The sequence below is a fragment of the Echinops telfairi genome, unplaced genomic scaffold, assembly GCF_000313985.2.
Source record: "Echinops telfairi isolate 266 unplaced genomic scaffold, ASM31398v2 ScPeMD7_1713;HRSCAF=2227, whole genome shotgun sequence".
NCBI lineage: Eukaryota > Metazoa > Chordata > Mammalia > Afrosoricida > Tenrecidae > Echinops > Echinops telfairi.
Window position 1 is genome coordinate 16,258,089 of NW_022105611.1, and position 12,291 is coordinate 16,270,379.

At 38.4% G+C, this 12,291-nt stretch overlaps 1 long non-coding RNA gene across 1 annotated transcript; it reads right to left on the reverse strand.

Moving 5' to 3' along the window:
• Positions 1-5,171: 5,171 nt before the first annotated feature.
• Positions 5,172-9,306, reverse strand: LOC123522050. The gene is made up of 2 exons (XR_006680354.1): positions 9,184-9,306; positions 5,172-5,524 (listed from the first exon to the last, which is right to left on the reverse strand). It is a non-coding gene; the product is annotated as an uncharacterized LOC123522050 (long non-coding RNA).
• Between the last annotated feature and the right edge of the window lie 2,985 nt (positions 9,307-12,291).

Genomic DNA, 12,291 nt, shown 5'->3' on the forward strand with positions numbered 1-12,291 from the left:
ATTAGCTAATACCAAGGGCTTAAGTAGAAAGCAAATGTTTTGAGAATGAGAATGGCAACAGATACACAAATGTGCTTGACACAGTGGATGGATGTATGGATTGTGATGAGTTGTAAAAGCCACCAAGAAAAAGATTTTAAAAAACCAACTATATAGGATAAGAACGTTAAATATATATAGCAGACTATAACCAAGCAAGGGGCTTCAAAAAGCTTATAGAAAAGTGGAATTAAAAGATAATGGAATTTTCTCATGAAGCTTTTGAAACTCCTTTAGATAGATAACTTTGGTTTTTAGGATTAGTTGAGTGCTTATATGAATCACTGATACATCTAAAACAGCATGTTAGATATATAATCAGTAAAACAACAACATTAAAAGACAGTGTCTAGAAAGGAAGCTTTCTGTATACATGTTAACTATCACCAGCAGTGATAATGCTTTTCGTAACAATAAAAGAAGCTACAAATATATAATTAGCTCATTTTTGTAATACATATGAAGCCTGAAATGTAAAACTACCCAAAAATCAACTAGAGCTTAAGAGTGTGTGTATGCAGGGGGAAATAAGAACTACCAAGGTTTTTCTTCCCCTACAAATTTCTTGATAAAATTCTCAGTGATTCCTTGTCTCCCAAAGTCAATTCCTATTCTGGGAAGACAAGAACCTAAGCTCCAGCACCATTCAGGACATGCAGATTAACTAACTATGGAGTAAGAATACAACTCTGAAAAGAAAAAAAGTCAGTAGATCTAGAGATGCTGGTAAAAATATATTCTAGTTCCTTTCTATAAAATAGCAATAAGTCTATTAGAATCCTAGTAAGGGCTACTGCTCAGAATATAATCACTATGTATTGGCTACAGAAGATGGGTAACCATATGTGGGTTCACCCATTCTCAAGGTATTTTAAAATAGGGTTTGCTTGAGAAGTAGCTATATAGTAGTGATCTATATGAAATCTACGTAATTTCTCAATGAGGACTAGAGGCAAAGAGAGTAGGTAAAAGGTTACTGCAGCAAATAGAAGATGCCGAGGCTCCAGGGATTTATATTCTGGGTGAGTTGAAGAGTGTTAATACCAGAGGTTGTGGAGTCTTTATGTGTATGCTTTTTGGAGCGTTTAAAGTATGTGGTTTTAACCCTCACATTCCAGGATAGTCATCTGTGTTTTCTGATAATGTGGTTTAACTCACAAGCAGTTGCAGGATAGGGCAGCATCAGTTGCTTATAGTTTTGTTATAATTGGAAGAATATAATCTTTCTAATATGCAGTGGGAAGCTATAACATGATCCGATTGTTTTCATGGGATCACGCAGACAATAGGAATAAGAAGTAGTGCAGTAATCTGGGTAAGAAGAGTTGGTATCTTGGGTTAAACCGCTGTTATTGGACCAAATAGTGTGAAAACTTGCTTCTAACCTAGAGAACCACATACATGAGGCAGAAAATACATGCTCAAGAATGTTTGCCAGGCAATGAATGTACAAATGCGCTTTGCACAATTGATGTATGTATGGATTGTGATAAGAGTTGTATGAGCCCTTAATAAAATGCTTTTTTTTAAAAAGTGAAAATCAGTCCATACGTTAAAAACAAAACGAAACAAAACAAAAGCAAAATGACAAACCTGGCTTGAATGGTTAAAACCTTATCAGTTTATCCCTCTGACGCACATTAGGCTTGATCTGGTTTTCAACATTTTCTGTATTTTATTTTATGTTTTGTTTTGTTTGTTCATATTGGGGTTTATTTCTGTGTTCTGACCCTCTTGAGATTGTGTTGTATGTTTTTCAGTCTGTGTAACCCAGCATTGATGTACCTGTAGGGACGAGAAGTGGAATACAGGTTTCTTGGGGGTACAGTGGAGGAGGGTGGGTGTAAAAGGAAGCTGATGTCAAGGAGTTCAAGGAAAAGAATGTTTGGAAATTGATTGTGGTAGCAATTGTACAATAATGTTTGATGTGATTTCTATGGAATGATGTCTGTATTAAAACCTAATTAAATGGCTTTGATAAAAAAGAAAGAAGGGAAGAAAAAAAAAAAGAATGTTTGCCAAAGCATTGCTTTAATAAGAGGGAGCTTCAAAAAAGTGGGAAAATTCCATTATCTTGTCATTCCATTTTTCCATGAACCTTTTGAAGTGTCCTCATAAAGGATGAACTAGAAGTACCTATCAATATAATAGAGAAGCTGTGCAGTTAGAATTAACTAGAGTTTCAAGTATCAACTTGAGACGTGTATTAGAAAGCCAGATAGAGTCAGCCAGCCTGCTAGTGGATATGAGTCTTAGGTTCAGGGCAGTTGTACAAGCTGGAGATACAACTTTGAGTCTAATATTTGCTATAAAGCCAGATGGCGACACAGGAGAAAAGAGCTCAGAGGAGTGAGCCCTCCCTGGGGCACTCAAGCATCTCTTTTGCAAAAAGGAGGGAGAACTAGCAAAAAGAAATTGAGGGAGCAAGTTCCAGCAAATTCTGGAAGCACATGAAGAAACTTCAGGAAGAGAACGCTATCAATTGTGTCAAATAATGCCAGTAGGTAGTAAGAACTGTGAGAACTTGCACCTGGAAGCCATGGATATCCTGTACAGTGGAGCTTCAGTGAAGCTGTTGAGTTTAGGTCTGACTGGACTGCTTCAAGAGAACATTGGGGGACTTCCAGCAGTCTGCTTACCTAAGTCTTCCTGTCCCTATCTTCATACCTTTCCTCCTATTTCTTATGTTGTACACTAGATCTCAGATTCACTAGCCAAAAGAGTGTGTTCTCAGGAAATTTCCCCTCTCTGTTGTACATAAATCATCTTATTTTCTCCCTATTGCATCATTCCCGTCAGCATATAAACATTCTATTATTTTTCTAATATTTAAAGAGGAAAAATCGTTTCTTGATCCCGCTTCCTCTTTAGCTAATTTCTACATTTCTCTCTTTCCTTTTATAGCAAGATTCCTTAAGAATGCTCTTTACTGCTGTTTCCAGATTCTTAGTTGGATTTAATCAAGTGGTGTTTAATAGTGTAATCGAAGAGATAAGAGGAACAAGGAAGTTAAAAGTATATGCAAATATAGTGATGATTTTCCAAATGATTTAAACTGGTTAAGGAGAAGTGAGTGCTTGAGTGGGGTGAAAGATATGCGAGGTACACAGAAGTTCCCCAAGAGGGAAGGTGTCAGGATTACTGCAGCAGGAGTGCTGGTATAACCAGGAAGTATAACTGAGGAGGAGGAGCCTTGATGGTACAGTGATTACACGTTCAGCTTCGATTTGCAAGGTCAATAGTTCCAAACCACCTGGGTCTACTCCCGTAAACAATAACCATCTCGGAAACTCATAGGGGCAGTTCTGCCCTGTCCTATAGGGTTGTTATGGGTCAACATCTACTTGATGGCAGTGAGTTTGTTTTTGATGTGTGTGTGTGTAGGTTATAACTAGTAGTATAGAGAGTGAGAAGGAGACAGGAGTTAAGATCTTAAAGGAATTGGGGGGATGGGCGTGGGAAATTGAGAGGAGGATACCATAGGTAACTACAGCAAGAAAGTCTTGGGTGGCGAGCAGACAGCATGGCCTGGTGACAAGCTTGAACTGAAGGAGCGTGGCCAGAAGCAGCAGTGCAAGCAAGGAAAGCTACTCCAAGTCCAGACCCAGGAACCTGAGAGGTGAGGGAGAGAGAAAAGCCACCTCTTGAAAGGGCTGCTGAGACAGCAAGGTCATTAGAAACCCCAAGCTCAGAGTCTGACAGGTGGAGTTTAGGGGCTGGGTGCATTCATAATTAGTACTTTCCTTTTTCTTTAAACACAGAGATTAGTGAAAATATTTTGTTATAAGAAAAAATGATCGTGAAACAAGTGAGTCAGTGTAAGGAACCATTCGGAAGAGAACCATTGCACTGTGTGGTTGCTATTGCTGGATCTTTTGGGTTTTTTTCCAAGAAAAGTTGGAATTGGGATTTTTGTGTCAGAAAGACAAAATATTAGCCTAAATTGTTTTTAAAATACTGTGTCAGTCAAATAAAACATGTCAGAAACAGCATTTAGCCATGCGGTCACCATTTTGTGAATTCTTTTTCAAATACTCAACTCGTACATGTAGCTGCTTCCGGAGTCAAAGTCCGTAATTGTTAAACTGGCGTCTTCCTGGCCTTGCTGAGTAGAGTTAGTGCACTGCCCAGTACACAGGTGTGAGCAGGGTGACTATCCACAAGCTGATCCCCACGCATTACTAGATTACCTGGCGGCTTATCAGTTGCCTACAAGCTGATCCCCAAGCACTACTTAGATTACCTGGCAGCTTATCAGTTGCCTGTGAGTTGATTAATTCTCAAAGAGACCCTGTCTCTCTCCAGTTTCTTACTTGCAATTCTATCCCTGGTAATGGAACTTCTTTTGAAGGTTTAATCTGTTTTGCTGCCCAAGTTTTTTATGAAAATTAGGCCTAAGATAATAATAGAGTATCTGTTACAGGAAAACAAGAGAATTCTTTAGACAACACCAAAAATAACTTAGTTCTTAAATCTTTAATAAAATAAAATAAATTCTTTGTAGAAAGTATTTAAAGTTCCTTCAAAATGGTCAAATTTCCCATTAGTCCTGGGATCAAATGGAATTTTTGGATTGAAATAAGAAGTCGCAAAATGCCATCTGGCTCTCTGTGGCCTTGGTCATGACAAAGAACCCCTCTAGACTTCGTTTCCTTATCTGTAAAACAGAAATTAAAAATACATGTTCTAACTACTACTTAAGGTCATTGTTTGGATCAAATGAGCATGTGAAAACCTTTCATCTTAACTGTGGGTGCTCTATTTTATTACATTTTTAGAAAGAGTAATGACTCCAAGTTGTGAGTTGTCTACTTAGAGGAAATTATCTTAGATATTCGATTAGAGTATGTGTTAAATTTAGGTAACCCCTTTAGTGTAAGTGGATATATAATCTGTTTGCAAATGCACCTTTCCTATTGAAAGATGACACTGTTGATAGTATCATTGTGTAAGGTGTTCGGTGAAAAGTCACCTCCAGTTTGGTCAGAATGACTGGTGGTTAGACTTTAAACTCTCATTCATTCCGCTACCACTTGATATACACACACTTCTCTTCTCTGGTCCTACCATGTACATCACCTTGCTTTCCCTTTTCCCAGTACTCTTTTTTTCCCCACTAAAGTTCACCACTGTTATCACTTGAGATTTATATTTAATGAATCTTTTCTAGCAGCATTTAATACATTAATCAAAAGAACCCCTCGTAACTGAGAAACACAGGATACTTCACATCAGTTTTTTTTTAAGTCCCCATGGTGTTGGAAACTATAAGACAGCTTCTTCAAAGGAAGCTTAACAGTGAAGAGGCTCCATTGCAGCCATTGTGTTGAATGTGAGGTGATAAAAAAAACCACACCACGTCCAGCTGGATGGCCATGTGACTTAGTCTGAGTCTTTGGAAATATTCATTCCCTTTTACTAAGCACATGGTTGTTGTGCAGCCAGGGAAGGAAAAGGTTGAACATCAGACCCATCAACAATATACCTGAAAGAAAAAGAATAGTCAAATAAAATCAAAACACACCTTAAAAGAAGTGCATAACCACTCAGGGGTATAATTTAAAATTAAGACTAGATGAAACATTTAAATCTATTCTCATATTTTCCCCCCTCAAAATTGGGTACTAGTAGGATTTAAGTAATGTAGAGAATACACAAAACCCAAAGGTTGCTACTTTTACTTCTGGCTCCTTGTTGATTTGGTAAGTGAGAAACCCTAGACTTGAATCTCCATTTGACCTTTTAAAATGGCACCATGTTCTCCCCTGTCAAGCCCCAGGAAGGGAACCAAGAGCATAAAGCAACTGAGCACTGAGTTTTCACTTGGAACACACAAACAGTATGCTAGGTTATTTGATCTCTTACATTTTTATCCATTAATCTCAGCAATTAATAGCATTTAAAAATGTATCAAGAAAAATATTTAACACAAAATTTCAGCCAATGCTGACATTTTAGTTTCTTTATACAAAGAGAAATCTTCACTTCGGAGGTTACAGTGGACAAATCTAGAGTAGTGGAGGTGGTGGTGGTGCCTTGAGTTGGTTCCGACTCATGAAATCGTTGACCTGAATTCCTAACAAGTCTCAAGATTTTGATCACTTAAAATGGTATTGCTGCGCCAGCCTCACAGTGGTTACGTTTGGCCCATTGTTGCAGCCACTGTCACTTCATCTTGTTGAAGGCTTTTCTTTTTCACTGCCCCTCTCCTATTCCCAAGCATGTTGTCCTTTCCCGGGACTAGTCTCTCCTGATATCAAGTCCAAAGTACGGGAGACACTATCCTTGCTTCCACGGAGCATTCTGGTTTTACTTCTTACAAAAAGATTTGGTTATTCCTTTTTCACTGTAGTATGTAGCTGTTAACTAGTTAGGTTTTCAGTGGCAGAAGAGAGGAATGAGGCGTAAGGGCTCAGTCACTTTCTCAAAGGGGAGTCTGTAATGGTTGATTTTTTTTTTGCCCCCTTTTAAAATCTTATTTATTTAGGCTTAAAGCTCTAGATCAGTTAAAAGTTAGATTGAGAATGAGTTTATCACATGCAAATTTGAAATTAATTTACTCTTGTTTGGCAACAATAGGAAACTTAAGGTATGGCTGACATAGATATTGTAACAGTTTAACAAGATAAGTCGTTTGCAATCAAATGAAAGAAAGGAAAATAAAATCAGAAACAATCCCTGCCATGGATAGAATTGTGTCCCTCAAAATGATGCTTTGTTTTGTGTGGCCGTTGTCAGTGGTTTGGTTGTTATGTAATGAAACAAGCATCCCCATGATGTGATCTGAGCTAGAAAATAAGATTTTACATTTAAAACATTTTTCTAAAAATGGACTTGCATTTTCATAGAAATATAGCATATGCCAAGTTTTATTATGAAATGTGTAAGCTAGCGAGTTATTCTACCTGCATTCATTTAGTTACCTTCCTACCATTTTAAGTCATTGCCTCCATTACAAAAAGCAACAAGAAACAGTGAGGACTGAATCCTTGCTTGTTTGAGAAGAAAATAGATCTTTTTGGAGATTACTCATCTTTCTCAATGGAGTTGCCTAATTTGACTTTGGGTTGTTTTTCTGATTCATCTATTTCGATCTTTGAATGACCTATAAATTAGAATTTCTTAACTTTTCTTAGAGTGTAATTGTGACTTTAACTTGGGTCTTTTTTTCCCCCCACTGGGAATATAACTTCTCTTATGACAAAATTCAAGGGTAAGCCAGAATTTAATATTCTGAACACTGCCGTTTATTTGCATGTGTATTTCTTAATCTGTATATATTGGAAAGGTATCTTTTCTATTTCTCATTCATAAATCGCTTAAAGAAATAAAGGAACATGCCTCTTTAACCCAAAACCAGCAACAGAACCTGTTTTGTTGGGTCTATTGTTGCAGGTGTGGTGCCATATCCCAATAAAACGAATTTCACAGCAAACCAAGTCACATGACATGCTTTGTTTCCCAGTGCCTATGAGTTAGGTTTATAGTACATGCCGGACTAGTAAGTGCATAACAGCATTATGAAAGTGTTTGAGACATTGTGAGAATTAGCAAATGTAACACAGAGACCCTTAAGCACATGCTATTGGGAAAATGGCACTGATAGACTTGTTTGACACAGGTGGCCTTTGAATATGTAAAAACAGTATTTGTAACATACAAAAAGTTATATTTTCAGCAAACTAAACCTGGTCTTAGATAGTTACAAGAGTTTACATTAAAAAAAAAAGTTTACATTTCACTTGTACAAGATCTCTTGCATAGATAGCAAAGAAATTAAGTACACTTAGTTTTTGTATGGGTGTTGGAGCTTGTTTTTGCGGAATAATCTTTTGTTAATCTTCTGATAATGGCCATAAGTAATGTGATCTACCTGTGTGGCGGATACCAACCCACAGGGAATACGTTCCTTCTACCCTACCATTCTGTTCTGTGTGCTCTCTGAGGGGGGAGAGGTTTTGAGCTTTTTTTCGTCTGTCATGGAACTTTTCTGGTATATTCTTCCAGAAAGAAATTTTTAAGTGTTTTGGGGTGGAAAACATGTGTTTTCAGACAAGAGTCATAGTTCTTTTACAGAGAATGTCTTTTGACTTAACATTCTTGGAAGGCCTACTTTTATTGTTCCTTGAAGTAGTAGATGAAATGATTCTTTAGTATACTGAACTTATTCTTAACATTGTAATTGAAAGCCAATAACAGTTCTATACCTAATGTTGGCTTCAAGTAAGATATATTGGAGGAGTTTTTCCAACTACTGATAGACCAGCCTAGTTAAGTTTTCATTGACTCTTAATTTAAATACTATCTGAAAAAAAGCTGCCACTACTAGCTTTAAAATGCAGGGTTTTGGGCTCTGACTGCCTTAGTGTTGAGACCTATAGGTAGGGTTATTGATGGGTGGTTTAGCATAATAGATAGTGGGTGATAAGGGAATAGAAGCTGAGTGGGAGGAGGAAAGTGTGGTGGCTATACACATTTGGCCAGTGCTCCTTTATATGTGCACCATCTTTTTTGGTTATTAGAAAAATAGAGCAAAACACGAACTGGGCAAGAATTGAACAGAGGTCTAGATAGCTTAATATTAACATTATGAATGATAATCACAGGCTTGAAATATAGGTGGCTAAGCAAAAACTTCAAAATGTTGATAATTTATATAACTAAGGAAGTGCCCATTTTGATTACAGTTATTATATATTTGTTGGGGTTTTACATACTTGATCCAGATAGAAATAGTAGGAATGGACTTTTGGATAATTTTTAAGCTACACATATTAAAAGTACACTTTATTTCATCATTTTATTTCACTTTATTTCATTTTATTTATTTCATTGAAACACGAGTCGAAGAAACTATAGTATATGTGTAGCTCATAAATTCAAGAAAGAAACGCTTTAATTTTTCCCTTTGATGGAAGGTTGGACTCTTCATGTTTTGTCCTTCTCAGAACGTCTCAAAGTGGGGTCATGCTGGAAGCTAACTGACCTTTCTTTTTAGGTAAAAATATTGTAAAGGAAACTACACAAAATAAAATGTCCAAACACGTTTTCTACCATTTTTATATTTGTGCCTGTGAGAATTGACATATTACAGTGATCACATATTTTAAGGCCTAATTTTTCAAACCTATTAAATATACTTACCTAAAGAAGGAGCCAGACAATACACTATAAAGAATTGAGGGAATGCTTCATCAAAACAGTTAAAATGTAGTGAAAGTGCCAGCGCTGGATTAAACACAGCCCCCGTTAGACTTCCTCCTGTAACACAGAGAGCGCAGAGTGAGACCAAACCATGGAGCTCACGTTTTCTTCCGTTCAGCTAGGAGTGTGTCATGGGGTGAGTATTAGACTTTCTGTATTGATGTGCTCTTATTGAATGAAACTCCGTTGCAGAATCATCTGATATAGGTGTGAGGGGGTAAGAAAAAGTAGTATTGTTAGTAGCATTCCAGCTCCCACATGCATGAGTTTACTCCAAACAAAGAGTGTGTCAACACGTCGCTGTGATGCGTGGATGGCTGCAAACAAGTTCTCAGTGATACACTGTCTTAATCACCTCGGAGTGCCTCCAGAAGAAAGAGAAGAGCCTGTCCAAACAGTAGCTTCAAGGGGCTCTCTGGAGCCCGCTCAGTGCAAAACAGAGAGGTCGGCTCAAAAGGAGGGCCACTGCTGTTTGGTTTGTTGGTTTTTTTGTTCGGTATTCCAAAGAGATAATCTGATAGCTCTTGATGAACACAAGGTGGTCATGGGGCTTACTAAGAAGACATTTTAAGAACATTGGAAACTGCATTGGTGAGAAAGGGTCAAAAAAGTTGCATGTGGGAATTATTTTTCATCACAACAATGCATCTGCTACCTCTTACAGGGTAGCAAGGGCTGTCCTTGAGTATTTTGTTGGAACCTCAGCCCACCCACTTTACAGCCCTGCCTTGCCCCCTCAGACTTCCTTTTGTTCCCAAGCTCAGCATTTGCCACGGACAAAGTTCAGAAGGAAAGGAGGAATGGCTGTCGAAGTACAAGGAAGAAATGAGATAAGGCATGCTAGATTGTGGGAATTGCCACCGGTGACATAAAACAAAACTTGTATGAATTGTATCTTTTGATTCCATTTTTCAGTGAACTTGTTAAAGCTCCCCTCCCATCATATGAAAAAAGCACATTCAAAGTTAATGTGCTCAATGACTGTTTTCTGCAGTTTTAGAAAACGGGTTTTTGGCTGCCTTTAACATTTATCTATTTAAATACTAAAGACAATCTGAAAGGAAAATATTTTTTAAATGAATACAACACGTGTGCTTCTTAACAACATAAGCATAACTTTTTCTTAAAAGCAAAATTGACCAAAGCATTATCATTGGTTCTATTTTTGTCAGTGGAACCCTTAAAAATGTTCTTTACATCACCCATTCTGCCTGTTTTCTCACTCTTGAACATAAGCTGGCTTTGAATTGCTTTGACCTATAGATTGCAGCAGAAACTTCGGGAATTCTGAATGTGGCAGGGGTCGCACAGAATTTCAGGCAGTGTCCTACAAGCGTCTTCCACTTTTTACTCCCTGTGGAAAATGCCCAGAGTAAGCTGGTCTGAGTTGATGGAGGGCAATTAGACGCCCCAAATGGCAACTAGCACCAGGTGCCAGACGTGTGGGTGAGACTGCTTTGGGTCTTGGGCCCATCAACTGTCCAGCTGAATGCAACTGCACAAGGAACCTTATCACCGGAAGCATTGCCTGTCCAGCCCACACAGCTGCTGAAAAACCACAGAAGCTCCCTGTAAGCGTAAGTGACTGGACACACAGCAGTAAACTGATAAAGAAAGTGGCACGGATCTCTTATTTTTTCCTAAAGATTGCATATGTGGCACTGGGCTTTGGCATTTGGGACCAGGTAACTCTGTCGTGAGGAGCTATCCTGAGTACTGAAGGGTGTTGAGCAGCCCCACCGCCACCAAGCTAACATCCTAAAATGTATCTAGGTGTGTCAAATGTTCCTGGAGGCAGAGGTACCCCTTAGAAAATACTGGTACCTATGCAGAAGGAAACAAAGGAGGGTGTTGATTGATAGTGACCCAGAACTGCCCAAAAGCCAATGATCCCTTTTATGTTCATACAAACACAGAAAACAAGATACAACGTTTTTGTAGGGTTATATCTAGTTACAAATTCTCTAGAAGATGTGAAAGGACACACAAATGCACAATAGGATTACCACAGAGAGGAGAATAGGCCAGGAAGGAGAAGGGATATGCATGGAGGGCACTGCCAAAGGCATTTTTAAACAGAGTGTCTAAATATTTTACTAGAACATTCATGCATTATGTAATTAAACAGAAGTACTTAATCAGACACGGGTCTGGCAAAACAAGTACCTCTAGTTTTGGGTGACATGTGAAGGGAAGACTCAGAAGGGCATGTAGAAGCAGCAGTGTCCTCTGGGAGAGCCAGCCAGCCAGCAGATGGCCCAGGTGTTGGAGGGTGCATGTACTTGCTGAAATTAACACAGCCAAAGACTTGGGACCAAACCTGGCAATTTTCTGTACTCCTAAAAGTGACGCAGTTCTCTGGGAGAATGACAATTCAGTCACACAGGACTCATAAGCCAGTAGGTCAATTTTACTAACCTATAGTAGGTATTAACCACAAAGTTAATGGTTTGAACACACCAGCAGGAGAAAAATTAGGCTGGCTGCTGCTTTAAAGATTTAGTCTCAGAAACCTAAAGGGGTAGTTCTACCCTATCCTATGAGATTGCTATGAGCTAGAATTGACTCGGTGGCAGTGAGTCAATATTTGTCTTTGGCTCTTCCCTCTTCTTGGTAGATGTCCCCAGGGAAGCCCAATCCATGATCAGAAAGTTTCGGTGTAATCAAAGCAAAAGCATGAGTTAACCCAGACAGGAAGGAATTGGAAGAAATGATGTCACATTGTGAGGATTACAGTGACAAAATGTGTATGAATTGTTCATAGGAAAGGATCTGCCCTGTAAAACTTCACCCAGTTCACATGCAAAAAAAGTTAATCCAGACCATGGTGAAGTCTAATGAAACATTATGCATAGGTGGCAATATTTATAATGACAAAACTGATTGTGTTCCATAGGTTCAAGCTTTTCTCTCAAGACATATACCTCCGAGTTCGTGCTCCAAACACTGTTCCTTACTGGTTTGCATTCTGCCGCTATGTTACTGTCACTACCCAAACTAGGTAGCTAGCAGTTTCTAGACTAGTTCTTAGAGACCTGGAAGAATATT